The sequence below is a fragment of the Rana temporaria genome, chromosome 6, assembly GCF_905171775.1.
Source record: "Rana temporaria chromosome 6, aRanTem1.1, whole genome shotgun sequence".
NCBI lineage: Eukaryota > Metazoa > Chordata > Amphibia > Anura > Ranidae > Rana > Rana temporaria.
Window position 1 is genome coordinate 58,916,198 of NC_053494.1, and position 11,841 is coordinate 58,928,038.

The window sequence follows — 11,841 nt, forward strand, 5'->3', positions numbered from 1 at the left end:
GAATGGTTACTATTAGAAAACATGGGGAACGACTTGTCAAGCAACTTTGATGTCCAAAGTTGCATGACAAGTTACACAAGTGTGAATGGAGCCTAAAAGAGCCTTTGGAGACAACCATTTTTGTTCACTTCAGGTTTTAAAAGGTTGGCTTTATGCTTTTCAATAGCTTTTTCTTTTCTTCCTGGTCTATTTATCACCTAGAACAGGAAGAGCAAAAAAAATTCCCAGGATGGGCAAACTTACAGAAGTAAAAACCAGACAGAGGTTCTAACTCTTTCATGGTTTATTGTAATCCGTCTCCCTGTTGGAGGGGGATATGCCTTCACATGCAATTCTGTTTTCGCACTTATGGGCTTCCACCTAAAGTCTCTCATAGTTTGGTTTGAGACAATTATCCAGTAAACTATAACTTTCCACCTCTTTGATATTTTTCGCAGTGGAGTGTGAAACGGATCTGTGAAAAGTTTAACTCAAAAGAGACTAAAAATGTATATTACAGAGACACCTAAAAAGGTGCTTTACCTGATACATTGTTGGCCAAGTCAGTTCTTTCTTTATGTCATCCCATCATATAATATATATTTCCATCACACCACATGAAATGGTAAGAAAGAAGTGATGTTGGTGAAGTATGTAAACTTTTGGCAGTTCTAAGCAAATACGACACCTGCAGTGCTGTGTAGTGGCTGATCTAAGTAAAACACATCCTAATGGGCTTGCAAGAGAAAATGTGTATGCATGAATTCTCGGGGCATAAGTAGCAATGAAATCCATATTAAATGGTTTATTTGAACTCGTATTACAAAAAGCTTAAAATTCAAAGAGTGATTCCAATGAAAACTATTTTTTTTTTTAAAGAAATAGAAGCATAGTAAATTTCTTCCCCGCTGGGTCTCTGTCTGTCTTAAATTAATCTTCCTATAGGATTGCAGCAGACATACGCACTCCTAGACAACACAATGGGACAACCTCAGTTCTGCAGACCTGTTACATGTATCCCAGAACAGAACAGAAAACTGGCAGTTTCGTAATACAATGTGAACGTTTACAAGCTTAGATATTGTGCTTTGCTTAAAATAACCTTAGACGTTAGGCAGTTTTTTTTAATCTGTCCGATGTGTTTTATTGAAGGAACAAGACAGGGGTCCCCCAAAAGACTCAAATGTAATGAAGCTCATATCACAGTCCCTTATATATCAGCCCCAACATTATTTAGTCCAGTGACATTTCTTTGCAAAAAATAATTGTTAATCTCACAAGGGTCAGTTTGTATGAAATTTAAAAGATTAGTTCTTGTTTTAAAATGATGGCGGGGGACCAATGGAGTTTTTTTTTTATTACACCTGGGACTACTTTTAAAAGTGGCCCTGCCCTGCAGAAGTCATGAGAGCTACACTGGCCACACATCTTTCCTAGATGTCATTACTCTTTACAAACAGGGCCATGGCTATCAATGCCCTTACATCCAACATAGTTTAACTTCAGATAAGATATTTGTGGTGACCATATGTAAAATGAATATGGTTATCTATAACCAATTTAACATTTCATTTACAAAACTATACATGCATGCACATTCACAGACGGCTCTGATTGCATAATAGATCCACATATCGTACATATTATTCCTGTAAAGGGATAGCGCAAGAGATTTTATGGAAAATGTGCCAGCACATGATACAAAAAGCATAAGATACAGCTGGGTTTAGGGGAATATTGAAATTGGATCTTAACAGCTTTATAAGCTTTACAAGGCCCACTGTTTGTTTTAATTTTGTGCATCACATTTTTCCTTCAGAGGCATTTCTAAAGTATCATGTGCAGAATCTTGAATGTATGTGACCAATCTAGTCATGCATTATTGTAGTTTACTGGCATCACATGCCTTTTCTTTAATTACACACATCCATCAAACTTGAAGGGGTGACCAAAATGCTATACTGTATTGGTACATTTACTAAAAGTTAACCTCAAATAAGTAAGACTTTCAAAAACATGACTACAGTCGTGGTGCAACAAGATCAGTCTACAGTTATGTCATTAGGAAACAACAAGGTAAATGTAAAAAAAAAAAAAAATATTAAAATAGAATATCCGCAAGACGTGAAAGGACTTCAAAAGTAGGACACATTATAAAAAATAAATAAGGTAGTCTGGACTTTGATTCAATAGCATGCTATGTGGCAATTACAAATTAAAAAGAGTGTTAATTCATGTATTATTTCTTGTTTAATTTTCCAATTTATAAGAAAAAAAAAAACACACACACAGGAGTTTGATTTTGCAAACACACCTCTGAAAATCTTTAGTTACTGCACAGAAGTATTGAAGCCTCATATCTGTCATGTATTATGCACACATGCAAAGATGCAATATTAATTAGTGCTCTCACTTACAAACACAAGTGTTAAAAACGCCACAAGCTGTTCTGTTACAGTAAATAACAGCTCAACGAAATCTGATCCTTTGCAAGACTTTCTTGTCTCCATAAAATGTACTTTAAAATTCTTTGCCCGAACAGTAAGTCAGTTTTGATGTTCAGGTTAACCCCTGACACACTGGAACAACATTTATAAAACTTATATATGGCCAAGTCAACACACATTTAATATATATATATGAAGACAGCTGCAAATGAAATATATTAACATCTATATTTGCGCAGTTCATCAGAACAGGCCATAAATCTTCAGAGATAGACTACAGCAAGTAGGGGAAAAAAAAAGAAAAAAAATCAGGGATGGATACAGAGAACACCTGATATATATATATATATATATATTTATTATCTGTATCTATAATCACACAAATGTATAATTAGCATCATTACTAGTTTATTTTGAGTTTATTCACGTTATACAAAATCTTCAAATAAAAATTAAAAAAAAGTTAACAAAATATCCGTTTACTGCTTTTAAGTCTACCATAGTAATCCATAAACAATAATTTGCCAAATTATTAAAATATTTACAATTCTGTATATTTTTGCGTAGATAAAGAAAACTGCTTAGATATTAATAAGTTACCAGCTTCAGGCAGCCACATATTATATTTTACTTTGAGTTCTTTATTGGAAAAAAAAAAAGTATATTATAAACAGAGGCGACAACTCATTCAAAACACAATAATTTGTGTTAATAAATGTTACATTTCTCTACATTGTAATTACTACATATAAATAAGGAAAGTAATAATGAAAGATACATGTAGGCCTAAAGTTATTGTAAAAAAAAAAAAAAAAAAAAAAAATCTACATATGTCAGACAGGAAAATATATGTTACAGAATAAACTTAACTACTCAGACCCCATACACACTATTAGATTGTCTGTAGATTTTTGTCTTCAGATTTACCAAAACCATATAATATGAGGTCAAGCCTTAGTTTCAATTTGTATGCAATCAGGCAGGCCCTTGCACTTACATGGTTTTGTTAAATCTGAAGACACAAGTCTGCAGAAAAATCTAAGAGTGTGTATGGGGCCTCAGATTTTTGCTACCGTTTTGGCACCTCAATTCTATAAAACAAGTAACATTTTAATGTAAATGAAAATAAAATAAAACTATAAAACCCATGTAGGCCCTTATCAAGAAAAGTCACAAAGCATTTGGTTTAATCTTGCACATTTTTAAAAGTTGGTTTTCATAAAACGCTTAACAGAAAATAATATTTCCAGTGATCTATTCAAACATTCCTTGGTGAAAAAAAAGTTATTCGTAGAGATTGGTGGCACCCAAAAGCGGGACTTTGCGGGCCAGTTGGATAAATTATTAACTCATCTCGCCCCCAAAATCCCGACTCTGAAGCCACATTGACTTTAGTACTGGCTTATTCAATAGAGGGCCAGACAGGTGATAGCATAATTCTCTCTTATATATATATATATATATATATATATATATATATATATATATATATATATATATATATATATATATATATATATATATATTTTATATATAAAATTTTACACACACATACTCAGCTATACGCCCATACTCCCCCCCCCCCCCAACTGAAACAAATCTGTATCATAGAAAGGAATGCATTTTTAAATGCAAAGCTGATATGTTAACTCTTTCAGAGGCTTGAGAGCAGAGTTCAACAGTTCACCAAAGACCATCAGCCACTTATCACGTGCCTCAGTAACAAAAGCGTATTAATAACATACAGAGAGGTTAATGTTAGAAGAAGAGACGTACGATTCAAGCCCTTTCCAAATGTAGCTGTCATCCCTTATTTTGTTAGCTTTGGCTTGGCTCATGGATTGCAGGCGCCTCGGCCCCGACCCAAAAAAAAAAAGGACCAACTGGTAGAATAATTGGTTGATATGGAATGTATAGGAAATGGTTTCCTTTTTTACAACTTCATTTTGTCATCATCACTATAAACCTTTAAGACTTATAAAATATCTGAAATTTAAGAAGCACTTGCAAAGGATATTTTAAACATGATAACTTTATAGGGGTTTGTTAAAGTATCAATCAGCAAATGAGATGTGAATCTGGGTACTTTTTTAATGACCCACTGTTGCCTAAGAGCATTAATAAAGTATTATGTAGAGTTTTCCCTTTCGGGAAAGAAAAAAAAAAAAAGAAAGAAATAATGACAGATATATATATATATATATATACATATACACACACACACATATACACACACACACACACACACACACACATAAATATATATATATATATATATATATATATATATATATATATATATATATATATATATACACACACACACCATATGTATATAATGTCATTACCAAAAATCCGTAGAATCAATGGGCTTTTTATAATTCCACTGACGCTTGCAGATCAAAAGTAGTTTGGCAAGATTTATTATTTATATTCAAGGGTATGCGCACTTTTGGAGGTAGTATTAAACATATGCAGCTTTTGCCCTGCATTCAGCTATTGGGAATGCAAGGTGACAGATGGGTGTGTAACAATCCACAGTGATAGAAATGATAAGGCTCCATGCATACTGGGCTTAAAAAAAAACGTTGGTTCTCTTGGGAGTAAAAAAACGCTCATATTAGAGAATTTTTTGTACAAAGTCTAGACAAGTTTAGAAGAGTTTTACGTTTTTTTTCTGCCAGTGAGCTTCAATCAGAAATACGAACCAGATGGGTTTTTTTCCCCTGCCTTTAAACATTAAGCTCAAAATATGCCTCTAATCGTCCTAATGTGCATGGACACATAGGGGGTTATTTACTAAAGGCAAATCTACTTTGTACTACAAGTGCACTTGGAAGTGCAGTCGCTGTAGATCTAAGGGGGACATGCAAGGGAGAAAAAAAAAAACAGCATTTTAGCTTGCACACGATTGGATGATAAAGTCAGCAGAGCTTCCCTTCATATCTACAGCGACTGCACTTCCAATTTGCCTTTAGATTTACTAAAGGCAAATCTACTTTGTACTAGAAGTGCAGTCGCTGTAGATCTAAGGGGGACATGCAAGGGGGGGGGGAAACAGCATTTTAGCTTGCACACGATTGGATAATAAAGTCAGCAGAGCTTCCCCTCATATCTACAGTGACTGCACTTCCAAGTGCACTTGTAGTTCAAAGTGGATTTGCCTTTAGTAAATCAACCCCATAGGATAACATTGAGCTGCTTCTACAGGCAGAACACAAAACTCCTATAGAAGCAACTGGCAAAAAAAAAAAAAAAACACACACACACACACACCACACATACACACAAAAAAAACTTGTCTAGACTTTGTACAAAAAATGCTCTATATGAGCGTTCTTTACTCCCAAGAGAACCGACGTTTTTTACGCCCGTGTGCATGGAGCCCAATAGCAAAATAACAAAAATGTATGCAATACAGTTTAATTAATAATTCATTATGCATACACATAAATATATACAAAGACACTTGTACTGACAAACACACACACACAGGTCACAAGTCAGTATAACATTAACAGTATTAGTACCTGATAAGATAGGGTACAACACAGGCCTTTAGCCTCCATTCTAATAGGTGCCATACAGTAGAGACTTTTAAATTCTGCAGATCACAAACACACTTTTAAATAATAAAAGTTTTAATGACTCCTGTTTTGCCACTTTAATTTTCTGTAACTGAATGTTTATATCGCATCGGAAATTCTCTGCCTACAAAACGTATAATATGACATAATCAGATTGTTTTGGGTTATGTAATCTTATGTAATGATGTGCTTACAGTCTTCACTTTCAACAGAAAAAAAAAAAAAAAAAAAAAGCAGCAGACATTAGTGCAGGACCACAGCACTGAGTGCTGCTGGTGGGTGTGTCCGATGATTTGAAATGTGCACAAACCCCTTACATTTTTTTGAAAGTTAACTGTTAACCAGCGCAAGAGCTAGCGCTCTATCTGCACTTTTTTTTACCAGGTTACAATGCACAACAGAGCTCAGCAGCCCAAGGTCTATTAGAATCACAGGGGGCAGCAGGACTAAATCAGCTGAGATCTGTTGCTTTAGCAGGCAGCCTGTACAATAGCAGACTGCAGCTGAATGTCAGACACTGTCTATGGCAAGGTCCCCTGGGACTAAAGGTGCTTACACTGTTGTCTCTATGCAATATACTGGGGGTGATCTATTATAAAAACAATAAAAAACACACACACACAGTAACCCAGACAAGGCTACAGCAGATCTGCAAAGGTGACATGTTAAGCTGATGATTAGCAAGCACAGCCAGGAATGATTTGGTGTGTAGATCTACAGAATCTAGCTGACAGATCCCCAACACCTGCAGATCAGATGATCACAGCACTCATGCTAAGCACAGGCTGCTGTAGATCTGCAGTGTGTCTTATTTCTAGAAATCAGGACAAAAGGAAGAGAACTTACAGTGTGTAGAGAGATCCAAGGGAGAGCACGAGCTGCACATCTCCCCTGCCTTGTAATTCCTATGGCTGGGGAAGGTCGATCCTCCAAAGCTCCTGCTCCTTCCTTTAGCGAATCCTGACTCATTACATAAAGATCACATTGCCAGGCTTCTGTAACATTTCTTCTTCATCATCATGGTCACGCCACAGAGGCCAGATCAGGGGTGAAAAAAAAAAAAAAGGAATCCAGTGGTGACTGCAGAGGCCATCCAAAAAGTAGATAGAGCTTTTCAAGTCACATATTCATTTCCCCATTAGTGCCCTTTAAATGCATTCAACAATGTTGCAAATCATGCTGTTGATCCAAAAAGCATATTTAAAAAAAAAAGGCTGAGAGTTTTGCTGCACACACAGAAAAATATCCTTTCACTGGTTCTGAATAAGGAGCTCTACTGAAGTCCAGATCCTCTGAAAATTATTTTCCTAGAAACTACCTCCAAATATAGTAACAGGGAAGGGGCATTCCTAGAAATTCGGGAGACGTCAGAGAGAAGCTGCTGCCGTTCCCCCCGGCCTCCTGAAGGGGGCGTGCAGAGCACAGAAGCAGCCCATTGCAGAGACTGAGAGACCTGCATACCTTTAGGATCAGATAATAGTTCAACACACAAGAGGGAAAACTATTTAAACCTGCAGTGTGCAGATTATATCCGGGAGAGTCATGTGAAAAAGCCAATAGGCTGTGCACACTCCTCTTTGCAGACCATTCATAGGAATACAAGCTGATGACAGTCAGCAGTCCTAAAGCTCAGCTATGAAAACTTTGCTAAGAATGACCTGCTTGTTATTTTCTCTGCTGTACATTCACTATTCACAATGTAACACACATCTGGTAGTCAGTTTTTTTAACGAAGCCTATGGATCACCTTTTAAAGAGCGAGGGCCGCCTAACCACTTAAGGATCGGAAGGATTTACCCTCTTAATGACCAGGCCATTTTTTGCGATACGGCACTGCGTCGCTTTAACTGGCAATTGCGCAGTCATGCGATGTTGCGCCCAAACAAAATTGATATCCTTTTTTCCCCACAAATGGAGCTTTCTTTTGGTAGTATTTCATCACGTCTGCTGTTTTAATTTTTTGCGCTATAAACAAAAAAGAGCGACAATTTTGAAAAAATATATATATTTTTTACTTTTTGCTATAATATATATCCCCAAAAAATATATAAAAACAAATTTCTTTCTCAGTTTAGGTCAATATGTATTTTACATATTTTTGGTAAAAAAAAAAAAATCGCAATAAGTGTATATTGAATGGTTTGCGCAAAAGTTATAGCGTCTACAAAATAGGGAATAGTTTTATGTCATTTTTTTTATTATTTTATTTTTTAGTAATGGCAGCGATCAGCGATTTTTATTATGACTGCGACATTATGGCAGATACATCGAACACTTTTGACACTATTTTGGGACCACTGTCAGTTATACAGCGATCAGTGCTATAAAAATGCACTGTTATTGTGTAAATGGCACTGGAAGGGATTAAACACTAAGGGGGCGAGGAAAGGGTTAATTGTGTCCTAGGGAGTGATTCTAATTGTGTGGGGGCTGGTCTACCGGTCACATGATCACTGCTCCCAATGACTGGGAGCAATAGATCACTGTCCTGTCACAAGGCAGAACAGGGAAATGCCTTGTTTACATAGGCATCTTCCTGTCCTGCAGCTCCATGACACGTTGGCAGACATCGAGTCCGCGGTCCCGCAGGAACGGTCACGGAGCTCGCGGCGCACGCGCACATCCACACAGAGACAAATTCAAAGCAACGTACCTGTACATTGCTTTGCGCAGCCGTGCCATTCTGCCGACGTACATCGCGTTAGCCGGTTGGCAAGTGGTTAAAGAGCGAGGGCCACCTAACCACTTAAGTACCGGATTGGTTTGCCCCCTTAATGACCAGGCCATTTATTGTGATACAGTATTGCGTCGCTTTAGCTGACAATTGCGCAGTCATGCGATGCTGTACCCAAACAAAATTCACATCCTTTTTTCCCCCACAAATAGAGCTTTCTTTTGGTGGTACTTGATCACCTCTGTTTTATTTTTTTTGCGCTATAAACAAAAAAGGGCGCCAATTTTGAAAAAAAATGAAATTCTATTTTTTGCTATAATAAATATCCAAAAAAACATAAAAAAATGTATTTCTTCATCAGTTTAGGCCAGTGTTTCTCAATTCCAGTCCTCAGGCCCCCCCAACAGGTCAGGTTTTCAGGATTTCCATTATTTTGCACAGGTGATTTGATCAGTTTCACTGCCTTAGTAATCACCACAGCCTTTTCATCTGAGGGAAATCCTGAAAACCTGACCTGTTGGGGGGGCCCGAGGACTGGAATTGAGAAACACTGGTTTAGGCCAATATGTAGTCTTGGTAAAAAAAAATCGCAATATGTGTATATTGATTGGATTGCGCTAAAGCTATAGCGTCTACAAATTTAACGAAACAAATCTACAAACATTTATTATCATTTTTTTTTTACTAGTAATGGAGGCAATCTGTAATTTTTAGCGGGACCACGACATTGCAGACAGATTTACTACTTTTTTTGGACTTACCTGTCCAGGGAGATGTCAGCCCCCTGAAGCTGATTTGGCTCGGATGCAGGCTCCGCCATTGCAACTAAGGGAAACTGGCAGTAGAGCCTTCAGGCTTCACAGCCGTTTTCCTAATGCGCATTTGCAAGTCACACATCACCTTCTGAATGGCCCTGTCGTCTTCTGGGACACACATGTTAGCAGGGCATTGAAATTGGAAGCTTCTTGTATACAACAATACGCTTTATGTTCATGGAGAAATATAAGGCTACTTTCACACTCAGACCGCCTGAGCGTTAGTGGTAAACCGCTAGTTTTAGCGGCACTTTACTGGCACTGTGCAGACGGGAGCGGTGCACTTTTAACCCCAAAGAAGGGGTAACAGCAGCGCTTTTTCAATTTCAATGGGCAGGGCAGTGCAAGAGCAATGTATACCCCAAAGATGCTGCTTGTACGACTTTGCAGACTGTCCCACAAGTGCACCATCCAAGTGTTAAAGCACTCAGGCTTTCACACTGGGGTGGCATGAGAGGCACTTTACAGGCACTATTTATAATGCTAAAATCTTGTAAAGCGCCTCAATGTGAAAAGGGTCTTAGAGCACACATATACTGAGAAAGATAATACTTCCTCTGATTACATTACCATAGAAAACACACTATAATGCTGCAGTGCCACCTGCTGTAAAAATAGGTATAATGCATACAGTATATAGTTCACAGTACAAAGCAACTTTACATTACTTGCTGTTGTTCTTTCAACAACACACAGGTCCAAGAAGGCACTGGGGGAGAAGGAGGAGGGCTTGAGGCAGAAGTGGAAATTACGTACCTCGCCACGAGTTGTAAAGTCGTTGTAAAGTCAGAAGGTTTTTTATCTTAATGCATTCTATGCATTAAGATAAAAAGCCTACTGTGTGCAGCAGCCCCCTAATAGTTACCGGAGCCCCATCTCTGTCCACGAGTGTCTCGGCCATCCAGGACACTCCCTTCTGATTGACAGACACAGCAGCGGCGCTATTGACTTCCGCTGCTGTTAATCAAAGTCAGTTAGCCAATAAGGAGAGAGAGGGGGTGGGGCCAAACAGCAGCTCTGTGTCTGAAAGGACAAACAAAGCTGCAGCCCAGCTTGGGTGCCCCCATAGCAAGCTGCTTGCTGTGAGGGAACTCAACAGGAGGAAGGAGCCCAGGAGCAGCAGAAAGGGACCTCAGAAGAGAAGGACATGGGCTGCTCTATGCAAATCCACTGCAACAGAGCAGGTAAGTATAACATGCTTGTTATTATAAAAAAAAAATTACTTTACAATCACAGTTATTTGGTAACCAGTCGTGGACCACATTAAAACAAATTGGTTCAGAGTTTAATTTGTTTTATTTTGAATAGCATAATGAACATTTTCCCCCTTTAGCTGCTGAAATCTCTTTTCCTCTAGACGTAAAGAGTGCCCCTTTGTCCTCAGTGTTGACCGTAAAGTGAATAACTCAACACCAAGTTCACTATATGGATCCCTTACAGTATATATTTGAACATGTTGATCATATGCCCCCTTATTCTCCTCTTCTCAAGAGTGAATACATTCAGTTCCTCTAATCTTTCCTCATAGCTGAGCTCCTCCATGCCTCTTATCAGTTTGGTTGCCCTTCTCTGCACTTTCTCCAGTCCCCCGATATCCTTTTTAAGAACAGGGGCCCAAAACTGAACTGCATATTCCAGATGAGGTCTTACTAATGATTTGTACAGGGGCAAAATTATATCTCTCTCTCTGGAGTACATACCTCTCTTAATACAAGAAAGGACTTTGCTCGCTTTGGAAACCGCAGCTTGGCATTGCATGCCATTATTGAGCTTATGATCTACCAAAACCCCCAGATCCTTCTCCACTATAGATTCCCCCAGTTGTACTCCCCTGGTATGTATGATGCATGCATATTCTTAGCCCCAAGTGCATAACTTTACATTTATCAACATTAAACCTCATCTGCCACATAGTCGCCCAATTAGACAGAGCATTGAGGTTGGCTTGTAAATTGGCGACATCCTGTAAGGACGTTATTCCACTGCATAGCTTGGTGTCATCTGCAAAGACAGAAATGTTACTTTTGATCCCAGACCCAATATAATTTATAAAGACATTAAAAAGTAAGGGTCCCAGCACTGAACCTTGGGGTACACCACTGATAACCTTAGACCATTCAGAGTATGAATCATTAACCACTACTCTCTGAATTCTATCTTTTAGCCAGTTTTCTATCCATTTACAAACTGATATTTCCAATCCTGTAGACTTTACCTTACACATGAGCCGTGTGCGGAACTGTATCGAAGGCTTTTGCAAAATCCAAGTATACCACGTCCACCGTCACCCCCTCTGTCCAAGGTTTTACTTACCTCTTCATAAAAATAAATCAGGTTTG

At 38.1% G+C, this 11,841-nt stretch overlaps 1 long non-coding RNA gene across 1 annotated transcript in view; it reads right to left on the bottom strand.

Moving 5' to 3' along the window:
• Positions 1 to 7,480, bottom strand: part of LOC120943526 — a 107,940-nt gene extending 100,460 nt beyond the window's left edge. The window contains exon 1 of the long non-coding RNA XR_005750292.1: positions 6,860 to 7,480. This is a non-coding gene — a long non-coding RNA (uncharacterized LOC120943526). The remainder of the gene's footprint in view (positions 1 to 6,859) is intronic.
• Positions 7,481 to 11,841: the final 4,361 nt, after the last annotated feature.